Raw genomic sequence first — 13,018 nt, 5'->3', positions numbered from 1 at the left:
AAAAGTTTTACAAACAAAATATAACACCCTCAAAAAAACCGAAGTGAATTGAGAAAAAATGTATTAGAGAAAAATTGTAACTAAAATTTCTTAACGCCTGTTCAAATGGCACAAAAAATGAAAAAAACACAAAGATACAAACATTTTATTTTATGTGTGTAGTAAGCAAAAAAAAAAAGGAAAAAAAGCCGACGGCATTTGAACCTTTTGTCGACTTTGTTTTCTTGCCTTTTCGGTTTGCTTGTATTATTATAATAAGTTGCAACAATAAATTTTAAATACAGATTTCTTTGGCAAATCTTTTGACTTGTGTTTAACGTTAAGCAGGTTAAAAGGTTGTATTCATTTTAAATCCTTTATTTTTCTATTTTTTCAATTTTTTTTTTGGGATTTGCTATAAATATGTTGGTGGTGTGTATGTGTATGTGGAGTGTTGACCAGCAAAAGTGTTGACATTATAATAATAATTTTAATTGCTGCTAAAAAACAAATGTTAATATATAAGACTTGTTTGTATTTTATGAGCTTGTAATGGTTTAGACTTGGTCAAATAATGTGGGTCCTTGTTTTACTTACTACTACAACAAAACACAAAGAAATTCCTGCAAATAAGTAGAAGGTAATTAACATGTTGGTTACTACTCTACTACTCCTGCTGCTGTTGCTATTTTTTTACATTATTATCCTTGTCTTTCTCTGTTCCTTTTGCTTATAATGTGTTTATAGAGTCCTTCCTTCCTCTTTTTAAAGATTTTTTGTTGTGAAATGAGTTTGAAAGCAAAAAAACGTTATTTTTATTATAAAAAAATCTGTTCTGTTAATTTTTTCTATTAGAATTTTTTTGTGGTTTTTTCATTTGGCTAAACATTGAGGGTTTTTTTAGGATTTCTTTATTTAAAATGAATTTTTTCTTACTTATTTACGTTAATGTTAATGGCTGGCTCATTTAGAGGGCTTAAATTTGTTTTTATATGGTTTTCAACACCTTTTGGTTTTGTGTGAAAGAATTTTTTTTCTCGTGTGGGCGTTGAATGTGGGTGTTGAAAGATTGTTTTAAAGTTTCAACACCTTGCAAGTGTTAACAGCTAAAAATAACTGGTGTTTTAATTAGGAAAAACAAAATAATTAAAACGTTTTACAAACGGAAATAAAACAACATATAACTTGACCTTTAAATCTATCTTCTTAACACTATATCTTCTCAAGCTACTTAAGTGTTTAACTTTTTTATGAAAATGCTATATATTGTCCTTTAACAACCCACACTTTTCTCTTTAATAAATAAAAAAATATCTTAAATAACTTCACCACTGAATCCTTTACAGAAAATCACAACCATTCAACCAAAAGTTGTTACAAATTTATTTCATTCATTTCATTATATCGAAAAAATCTCTCCAGAAAAAAAACATGCCAAAGATTTTTTAAGATTTTTCTTTTATCAACACACAGAAATCTTTCTCACATTCACACACGTCCACAAGAAAAAAAGAAACATATGTGGTTGCTTTTGCGTAAAGCAAATATCAGCAAACAACATGAGATGAGAGTAGAGTAGAAATATTCGTAAACATCAGCTAAAAAATGGGCCAACTTCTTCAAACTACTACAACACAGTCAACTGCGAGAGACGACCGACAACAACAGACACAACACAGACCACACAAACAAACATGGCAAACCACTGAAATACCAGCAGCTCAGAAACTAAGAAAACGTTGATTTTTTCCGTAGCGAAAAGGGAATGGGGGAGAAGGGTGGTGGTAAATAATTCAAAAACAAATACATAAATGGCCAAGTATATGAGAAGCGAATAGAGAAAACCTGAAGACATAGATGAAGTTCGAAATGCCCTATACTTTCAAAATATTATTTAAAGTTAGTCTAAGCTGAACACTAGTCTACTCTATAGTCTTGACTATAGATTAGTCTAGTGTATAGTCTAATCTATAGTCTAGTCTATTGTCTAGTCTATAGTCAAGTCTATAGTCTAGTCTATAGTCTAGTCTATAGTCTAGTCTATAGTCTAGTCTATAGTCTAGTCTATAGTCTAGTCTATAGTCTAGTCTATAGTCTAGTCTATAGTCTAGTCTATAGTCTAGTCTATAGTCTAGTCTATAGTCTAGTCTATAGTCTAGTCTATAGTCTAGTCTACAGTCTAGTCTATAGTCTAGTCTATAGTCTAGACTATAGTCTAGTCTATAGTCTAGTCTATAGTCTAGTCTATAGTCTAGTCTATAGTCTGGTCTATAGTCTAGTCTATAGTCTATAGTCTAGTCTATAGTCTAGTCTATAGTCTAGTCTATAGTCTATAGTCTAGTCTATAGTCTAGTCTATAGTCTAGTCTATAGTCTAGTCTATAGTCTAGTCTATAGTCTAGTCTATAGTCTAGTCTATAGTCTAGTCTATAGTCTAGTCTATAGTCTAGTCTATAGTCTAGTCTATAGTCTAGTCTATAGTCTAGTCTATAGTCTAGTCTATAGTCTAGTCTATAGTCTAGTCTATAGTCTAGTCTATAGTCTAGTCTATAGTCTAGTCTATAGTCTAGTCTATAGTCTAGTCTATAGTCTAGTCTATAGTCTAGTCTATAGTCTAGTCTATAGTCTAGTCTATAGTCTAGTCTATAGTCTAGTCTATAGTCTAGTCTATAGTCTAGTCTATAGTCTAGTCTATAGTCTAGTCTATAGTCTAGTCTATAGTCTAGTCTATAGTCTAGTCTATAGTCTAGTCTATAGTCTAGTCTATAGTCTAGTCTATAGTCTAGTCTATAGTCTAGTCTATAGTCTAGTCTATAGTCTAGTCTATAGTCTAGTCTATAGTCTAGTCTATAGTCTAGTCTATAGTCTAGTCTATAGTCTAGTCTATAGTCTAGTCTATAGTCTAGTCTATAGTTAGTCTATAGTCTAGTCTATAGTCTAGTCTATAGTCTAGTCTATAGTCTAGTCTATAGTCTAGTCTATAGTCTAGTCTATAGTCTAGTCTATAGTCTAGTCTATAGTCTAGTCTATAGTCTAGTCTATAGTCTAGTCTATAGTCTAGTCTATAGTCTAGTCTATAGTCTAGTCTATAGTCTAGTCTATAGTCTAGTCTATAGTCTAGTCTATAGTCTAGTCTATAGTCTAGTCTATAGTCTAGTCTATAGTCTAGTCTATAGTCTAGTCTATAGTCTAGTCTATAGTCTAGTCTATAGTCTAGTCTATAGTCTAGTCTATAGTCTAGTCTATAGTCTAGTCTATAGTCTAGTCTATAGTCTAGTCTAAAGTCTAGTCTATAGTCTAGTCTAAAGTCTAGTCTATAGTCTAGTCTAAAGTCTAGTCTATAGTCTAGTCTATAGTCTAGTCTATAGTCTAGTCTATAGTCTAGTCTATAGTCTAGTCTATAGTCTAGTCTATAGTCTAGTCTAGTCTAGTCTATAGTCTAGTCTAGTCTAGTCTAGTCTATAGTCTATAGTCTATAGTCTATAGTCTATAGTCTATAGTCTAGTCTAGTATATAGTCTAGTCTATAGTCTAGTCTATAGTCTAGTCTATAGTCTAGTCTATAGTCTAGTCTATAGTCTAGTCTATAGTCTAGTCTATAGTGTAATCTATTAGCGATTTTAAGCAGAGATTTTGAAAAGAAGCGTAACAGCATAAGCATGATTATACTAACACACCCAACGTGACACACCATCATGAGGATGGCGGACTGGCCACTAAAAAAAAAGTTGCCGTTGCTGGTTGTTCTTAATGTTGTTGCTGTAAGTAGCATATTGTTGCTCTGCTATTATTAGTTGTACAGTGAATGCTTCACTGAACTAAAGTTGAAGAAAATAAAAAAATTAAAAACACAAAAAAATGTTGGCGTTAAAACTCTATGGAGTGTTTGTTAACCAAGTGATGGTGGTGGAGTATAAAAATATCAATGTTCCAAAGGAACAAAGTGACGACACACAATGACGTTGTCGCGCGCATGGTTTCATATTAAAGACAGCAGCAGACGTAACAATAATAAAATCTTTTATTCTTATAAGAAAACAGCAAGATTTTTGACTTAAAAGAATGAGTAAAAGAAGACGAAAAACACTCATAAATATAACGGAAGCATAAGGCGTCTTAAGTTTTTTTTCTTTGTTGAGCAGCAGCAACAAAACCATATTGTTCACTTTAATTTTGTAACATGCTACTTGGCAAATGTGGCAGCAACAAAGAGAAAAAATCGCAAAAGTAAATATTTAACATGACAAAAAGGAAGGAAAGGCAAAAAAACAAAAACAACAAACCATAAGCGCCACCATAAATACCAACACTTGTGATATGTCCTCACTTTTCTAGTTGACACATCATCAACTTTTACTCATTGCAACTAACTATAATATTGTACCACTAGTAAATGTTGTTGGCAATTTTGTTTTTTTTCTTGTTACTTTTTTGCTTACTGCTGTTGTTGTTGCTGCTTACATGCTGCTTCTGTTACTTGTACAAATTGTTTTTTATGGTCGCTAATGTGTTTTTTGTTTGCTGTTAGCTTATGGCTGCGGTTGTTGTTTGTTGAGTTGATAGTTGTTGGTGTCTGTTGCTGCTAAAAGTGTTGTTGTTTAATGTATGAGTAGGTGTTTGTAATGATGTTTTAGTAGTTTGTTAGTAAAGTTTGCTGATTTTTTGTTGTTGTTGTTGGTTTGTTGCCATTGTCTTGCCAAAGTGTCGGTATTTGGTTGCTTTTTAATGGTTTAGTTTAAATAACTGTGAGTACATACATACACACATATTTGATTTTTATTATGCTGCACAACTCAAAAAATCTCATTCTATTGAACAAATTAAGTTGTTTATGGGAGTTTAAAGAGGTTGCAGAGGGTTTTTTCTTTATTGAAAGATAAATTAAATGGTTTCGGTTGTTGTAAATATGTATTTGTTTGATAAAATTCAATTTTTTGTGTAAAACTAGAGTTTATGTGTATAGTCTAGTTTACAGTCTATTCTAAAGTTTAGTTAATAGTATATAGTTTAGTTCAAAGTTCAAAGTCCAAAGTCTAGTCTATAGTCTATAGTCTAGTCTATAGTCTAGTCTATAGTCTAGTCTATAGTCTAGTCTATAGTCTAGTCTATAGTCTAGTCTATAGTCTAGTCTATAGTCTAGTCTATAGTCTAGTCTATAGTCTAGTCTATAGTCTAGTCTTAAGTCCAGTCTATAGTCCAATATACAGTCTAGTCTATTGTCTAGTCTATAGTCTAGTCTGTAATCTAGTCTATAGTCTAGTCTATAGTCTAGCCTATAGTCTAGTCTATAGTATAGTCTATAGTCTAGTCTATAGTCTAGTCTATAGTCTAGTCTATAGTCTAGTCTATAGTCTAGTCAATAGTCTAGTCTATAGTCTAGTCTATAGTCTAGTCTATAGTCTAGTCTATAGTCTAGTCAATAGTCTAGTCTATAGTCTAGTCTATAGTCTAGTCTATAGTCTAGTCTATAGTCTAGTCTATAGTCTAGTCTATAGTCTTGTCTATAGTCTAGTCTATAGTCTAGTCTATAGTCTAGTCTATAGTCTAGTCTATAGTCTAGTCTATAGTCTAGTCTATAGTCTAGTCTATAGTCTAGTCTATAGTCTAGTCTATAGTCTAGTCTATAGTCTAGTCTATAGTCTAGTCTATAGTCTAGTCTATAGTCTAGTCTATAGTCTAGTCTATAGTCTAGTCTATAGTCTAGTCTATAGTCTAGTCTATAGTCTAGTCTATAGTCTAGTCTATAGTCTAGTCTATAGTCTAGTCTATAGTCTAGTCTATAGTCTAGTCTATAGTCTAGTCTATAGTCTAGTCTATAGTCTAATCTATAGTCTAGTCTATAGTCTAGTCTATAGTCTAGTCTATTGTCTAGTCTATAGTATATTCTATAGTCTATCTTCAAATCTATTCTATATTCTAGTGCATAGTCTAGTCTTTAGTTCAGTCAATAGGCCAACTTATAGTTCGGTCTTTAGTTTTCTTTCTAATAAAGCTTTAATAATTAAATGTTTCAAATATTCCAAAAATTTCATTATAATCTAAATATAGAGAGAACATTTTTGACACACATTTGCACAAATTTCTTTGTGACTTAATGTTTACTAAAAATATTACTAAATAAAAATCCCTTTTGGCTTATTTTTGTTACCCTGCAAAAAAAACTCAACAAATTTCATAAAAATATGTTATCCATTTAGCAAGGAGAGACAGACAGACTAGCAGTTCGGACAGACAAGCTTTTAAAGACAGACAGACGTACAACCATTCATTCATTGACTGTTATAACATATTTTTATACCTGCTTAACAAAAAGAGTAATACTACATGCTAGACACTTGCCAGACACACTTTAGTTACTTTCCTTTACTTCTTTTCCCATACAAAATACAATTTTCTTTCTCGACTACCAACTGCTGTGTGTAAAAATACTTGGCCAAACAAAAATAAAAATTTTCAAAATAAAAAAAATAAATATCTTTCTAAAATTACAAAGAAAGCAATAATAACAAAACAAGCAAAACAAAAAAGAAACTGAAATCTCTAAAAATAAAACCCTTAGTAGTATTTTGTAGTAAAAAAATTGACTAAGTAAAAAGAAGAAAAATTTTGCTTTCATGGTAGCAAGGCAACAGATGTTTGAAGTTGGTTTCTACAATTTTTACTAAACAAGTTGCTAAATTTTATTTAACAGTGTTGGTGAAAAAAATCCATTTATAAACGTTTTAGTATGTAGGGGGGCAAGTAAAGGAAGGAAAAAAAAAGAAAACTTTAACATCTCCGACTAACTCTTGTGATGCGTTTGAGTTTAACCTTGATATGTTGTTTACATTTTTCTGTGTGTATGTTTTGGTTATATACTATTTAGTGTTTATTTGCCGAAAAGAATTTGGGACCAAGAGTTGCCGCTTTAATATTTCAAAATGATTTAAAGATTACATTATAACATGTGGTCGTATGGGATAATCTAGCCCATGTTTAAAATTTAGTTACGTTACTTTAAACGATTTTTTATTCTTAACTTCCTTTAGTTCCTTTTTTATAGCATTACACTCACTCCGTCGTTGCTAATTATTCCCGAGTTAAAAAGTACTTGTATTGGAAGGTACGAGCCCAATACGCTAACAAAGCTGTTGTTGTTTGTAGTGCTCTAACTTTGATAGATAGATATATAGATAGATAGATAGATAGATAGATAGATAGATAGATAGATAGATATATAGATAGATAGATAGATAGATAGATAGATAGATAGATAGATAGATAGATAGATAGATAGATAGATAGATAGATAAATAGATAGATAGATAGATAGATAGATAGATAGATAGATAGATAGATAGATAGATAGATAGATAGATAGATAGATAGATTGATAGATTGATAGATAGATAGATAGATAGATAGATAGATAGATAGATAGATAGATAGATAGATAGATAGATAGATAGATAGATAGATAGATAGATATATTGATAGATTGATAGATAGATAGATAGATAGATAGATAGATAGATAGATAGATAGATAGATAGATAGATAGATAGATAGATTGATAGATAGATAGATAGATAGATAGATAGATAGATAGATAGATAGATAGATAGATAGATAGATAGATAGATAGATAGATAGATAGATAGATAGATAGATAGATAGATATATAGATAGATAGATAGATAGATAGATAGATAGATAGATAGATAGATAGATAGATAGATAGATAGATAGATATTTCGGTTTTTAATTAGTTACTAACTTAGTTAGTTAGTTAGTTAGTTAGTTAGTTAGTTAGTTAGCTAGTTAGCTAGTTAGCTAGTTAGCTAGTTAGTTAGTCAGTTAGTTAGTTAGTTAGTTAGTTAGTTAGTTAGTTAGTTAGTTAGCTAGTTAGCTAGTTAGCTAGTTAGCTAGTTAGCTAGTTAGCTAGTTAGTTAGTTAGTTAGTTAGTTAGTTAGTTAGTTAGTTAGTTAGTTAGTTAGTTAGTTAGTTAGTTGGTTAGTTGGTTAGTTGGTTAGTTGGTTGGTTGGTTAGCAGTGACAATACTTTTCGATACTTGTCAATCCTGATTCTTCTTCAAATGATTCTCATATTAAACCGGGAGGTTTTGGGTTCATTACCCCTGTTTACGGTTTCCCCTTTAAGCTTACGACAACCCTTATTATTCCAGCAAAAATTATTTTTTTCAAAAGATTTTCATTTCTTACATTAACTTTACCCATCCACCAGATAATTATGATGATGATGTGTGTTAGATTTGAAATGTTTGCTGTTCATATACAACTTTTATGTTGCCAGCTCTTGTTGCTGCTCTGCCACAACATAAAATAAAACATTTTAAACTTAAATATTTTTCTTTTCCTTTGCAATAGTGTTGCTTGACTTTTTAAACGTTTGTCATAAAGGGAATTTCTTTTTTGTTAGTTTAAGTCTGTTTGTTGTATTTCTTTCCTTGGTTTTATTTGACTCTAGAGGGGTAAAGTTTAAATTGTTTAGTGTTAAGTGTTTTTTTGTTGCCAACATTTTTTTTGCATTTTTTTTGCTGTTGTTTTTTTCCTTTTCGGTTGTGATTTTATTATAATGATGTTGTTGGTGTTGTGGTTGTTGTCTAGTTTAAAATCTTCCTTTTACTGAGGTTTTATGTAGAGAACAAATAGAAGTGTAGAAGAAAAAAAGTTAGCATGTCAACAGGTGGTTAATTGAGTACTTGTGTTATAAAGTGATGTCTTTAGTTTCTTAAAGGGGGCAAGAAAAAAAAAAAATAGATTTCTTTATTAGTTTTTTTTTTGTCTGCAATGATGTGTCTGATACAGTGTGGGAAAATCTTTTGTTTAACGAATAATTGAAAGTGTTTTAGATAAATAATGATGTAGTTTAATAATTTATATTTAAAATCTATTTTTTTCCTACTTTCAGCTTATATTCCTTTAAATCGCCACTGACAACGCAAAAAGTTCTGTTGCAACATTTTCCAAACGCTTTTAGAGCAGCAGTGTACCTACTCTACATCTGTTAATAAAGTGGTTACCAAACAAAAACTGGACCAAACAAAAGGTGAGTAATGTTTGACACCTTTCAATTTCTTTGATAAAATATTCTTTCAACAGCTAACACAACACATAAAACTCTATGCCACCATAGACTCATTATGAATTCTTAACACATACAACATTAAAGCAACAACAAAAAAACATCCAATCAAAACTTATCATTTGGTGTCTGAATGACAAGCAAACATTTACAAGTTTAACTCTATAAATGCTTGTTCGTTTAAACAAAAAAGGCCTGTTCTTTTTTTTATTATTTACTTGTGTCTTATGTTGGTTGGACTCTATAGACATTATTATGGATCAAACAATTTTATCAAAAACATGCAGTTGAAATACTTCGTTAAAGGAATGTGTGTTTGTTTTTTTTATTTCTTAATATACTCCTCCTTCATTCATGCGTTTTTTTTTTGTTTCTTACGATATTTTATGCATAAATTTTATTATGATTTGTAATAATCAACAATCTTTTTTTTACAAATAATAATGATTTGTTGTTATGTGCGAGTATTTTGTATATTGTAACTGAAAGTTCATTTTGGTTTTTTAAATGCGTGTAAATTTAAATGTTTCTGGGTAAAATTGTTTTTTTGTTTAATTTAACTATAATTTTCTTTCTTATAAATTGTTATAATTTGTTTGCTATAGTTACTGGATATGATTACAATTATAAGGAATACCCTACTTTGGATATAATAAACATGTCATCGAGAAGTTGATAACTATCTTATGATCTTTTAATATGATCGTCTTGTTTCAAATGATTGCGCAACGCCATCTTGCACTATCCGATCTGATTCTGCCGCTTTTGGCTCGATAGAAGTCTAATCCATAGGCTCCGTTAACATCCATTATCGAAATCAATCGTTAGTGTCTGTCTCACCTTTCGAAATTGTCCACTTGTGTCTTCTGCAAGTTATAGTGTTTTAAATCGCTCTAACGATCGCGTAACGATCTTATGTGAGTTGAAGATCTAGACTAAACATTATCGAAATCAATCTTTACTATCTGTCTTTTCTAAATTGATTAAAAACGATCGCATGCAAATATTTTAAATTCCAAAATGTTTTATCTTCAATCTCCAAACGATCAAGAAACTACCTCAAGTGCTTAAAAGATCTGGAATATAAACTTAATTATTAGCAAAATCAATCGTTACAAATTATATCCCTCGAGCGATCGTGGAACGACATTATTTTCAAAATTGGCCGGAAACGATCTCATGCAGGCTTTTTAAAGTTACAAACGATACCATTTTCAATATTTGGCCGGAAACGATCTCATGCAGGCTTTTCAAAGTCCAAAATGTTTCAAGTTAAATCCCTTGAGCGATCATTAAATAACATCATATGCCTATAACGTTCGGATCATGTCTGTCCGTCTGTCTGTCTGGCTTTTTGAAATTGACTTTTTGTGTTCCATGCAAGCATTCAAAATTCAAAATTTTTTCCAATAATATCCCTTAAACGATCGTGGATCAAATGTATATAACTTGAAGATCCGGACTATTATCTTTCCTTATAAAATATTATCAATATCAATAGTTTTATCTGTCTTTTCGAAATTGACCAGAAACGACAAAAAAATGTTTTAAATTACTTCGCTCAAACGATCGTGGAACGGAATTATATAACCTAGAGGTCCGGATCATAAGTTTACTTAATAAAGTATTATCGAAATTAAACATTTTTGTGTGACTTTGTGAATGTAAAAGCATTTAAAATTGAAAAGTCTTTTTCAAACGATCGTAGTACGACATCTGGTGTCTTGAAGATACGGATCAAAGGTTAACTTAACAATCGGTTAACGAAATAAATCGTTACTGTTTGTCTTCTAGAAATTGATCAAACATGATCGTAAGCAAGCATTTTAAAGTTTCATATTGGCCTCCGGTAGGTTAGTGGTTAGAGTTCTAGTTCGGTAGACCGGAGGTGGTGGGTTCGATTCCCACCTGATGAACTGGTTAAGAAGTATATCTTCGGATTTGATGTATATATGTACATTCTCTTTTCAAAATAACTAACTAACTAAAGTTTCAAATTACATTCTTAAACGATAGTGGTATGAAATTATATGGTTTAAAGATCCTGATTTTAAGTTTACTTAACAAAAGATTATCAAAATTAAACGTTTCAAACGATCGTGGTATCAAATCATATGCCTTGAAGATCCGAACCCTAATCTTACTTAGTAAACTATTATCGTAATAAAACGTTTATTTATGGTTCAATGAAATCGGAAACAAGTGTCATTTGAAAACATTTAAAAGACGAAATTCTGAAAAAGCGGTTCGGATCATTGTCATTAAAAATGATCAACTAAAATTTTAAATCTTTGAAATAAGAGTATCTAACGGGCCTTATATTAATTATATAACAATCGTTTTTCTCAGTTAATCACATCCACAATTGATTAATCTTCAATTTAGTGGAATGAATATACGACTTGGAATCATCGGGTGAATTTTCTCTTCAAAACAATGTTAATCAAAGTAGTTTGATTTGAAACGAATCAGACATTCTCTTTGAATGATCTTGTAGAAATCTAGGTTCTCTTACAATACTGGATTATCAGTTTTGAAATCATTGTCAGTCTGTTTTAATGATCACAGAAGGAAGAACGACTTGTTGAAATTGAAGGCTTCTTACAGGGTATAATAAAGTCGTTCTAAACTTTAATATAAATATAGGTACACACATATATAAGAACGTCTCATTTGCTTTAGTTTAATTTGATTTGTTCGATTTATTTCGTTGTTATTCTTCATGTAATTTAACGGTAATGAACGTTTATGGTGTTATTTATGAGTTTTGCGATAATTTTTTTTCGTTGTTCACTTTTTTTGTTGTTATTTAAACAATATTAAAATATCCCATTATACACATACTGGTGGTATACTATTTGTATATTATTGGCAACATATCAAGTTTGTATATGATTTTTTATTGTTGCTATTGTTATTGGCTTTTTTTCGCTTATGAATTTGAAAGGTAGGCTTATAATGTCTTAAAGTATTTAAAGAATTTAAACACGGATTTTAATGTTGTATGTTTAAAGAATATTAAGTTTGTTGGTTTAAGCAGGATTTAAGTGAAACCAAAGTTATTGCTTTATAAAAAAAAATCATATGTATAAAAATAAATTAAAAAAAAATTGTTTAAATTAACCTAGATTTGTAAAAACCATATATTTTCTAAATATAATAAAAAAAATTCTTAAGAATTTGTAATTATAAATGAAAGAATTATACAGTGTATAAGGATTTTAACACAAAACTAAAAAAGGCTTAATATTACAAAAAATATTAAGGAAAAAGATGAAACAAACGTTATTTTCAAAAACACAAATATTTGAAAGTTATTCCCTACAAAAATTTAATTATATTTAAGTATACATATGTACATTATATGTACATCATAATGATTACAATGTAATTCCGTTTTGCAATATTATTATATTGGTTCTCTTGATTTAAATATATACATATATATTAATCAAAATCATTGTTACAGCTACAATTAATACAAAATATCAAAGTTGAAAATTTAATTGAAAAAAAACAGCAATGAAATTGTTGTAATTAATTTATGTGTTTTAATGATTTGAGAAAATTAATAAAAAACTACTTATTGAACATTTTATTTAATGTGTTATTGAACTAAGCCAAGGTTAAATATTAATACAAATACGTCAGACAGTTACCGGATCCTACGAGTTCAAAATAAGATGTTAAAATGTAGAACTTAAGTAGAGCTAAATTAGAACTGAACTAAAAATTAACTAGAACTGAACTGAACTAGAACTGAACTAGAGCTGAACTAGAACTGAACTAGAACTAAACTAGATCTGAACTAGAACTGAACTAAAACTGAACTAGAACTGAACTAGAACCGAACTTGAACTGAACTTGAACTGAACTAGAACTGAACTAGAACTGAACTAGAACTGAACTAGAACTGAACTAGAACTGAACTAGAACTGAACTAGAACTGAACTAGAA

The 13,018-nt window shown here is 30.1% G+C and overlaps 1 protein-coding gene across 3 annotated transcripts in view; it reads left to right on the top strand.

Annotated features, from left to right (window-relative positions):
* The window catches only part of LOC111677146 (serine-rich adhesin for platelets), a 224,837-nt gene that overhangs the window by 123,905 nt on the left and 87,914 nt on the right, over nucleotides 1-13,018 (top strand). For all 3 annotated transcript variants that reach the window (XM_046954748.1, XM_046954749.1, XM_046954747.1), the window contains one exon: nucleotides 8,888-9,025. The gene's annotated coding sequence lies outside the window, so the exon portion shown is untranslated. The remainder of the gene's footprint in view (nucleotides 1-8,887; nucleotides 9,026-13,018) is intronic.

Source organism: Lucilia cuprina, chromosome 6 (assembly GCF_022045245.1).
Source record: "Lucilia cuprina isolate Lc7/37 chromosome 6, ASM2204524v1, whole genome shotgun sequence".
Lineage (NCBI taxonomy): Eukaryota > Metazoa > Arthropoda > Insecta > Diptera > Calliphoridae > Lucilia > Lucilia cuprina.
This window is presented reverse-complemented; position numbering and strand designations above follow the sequence as displayed.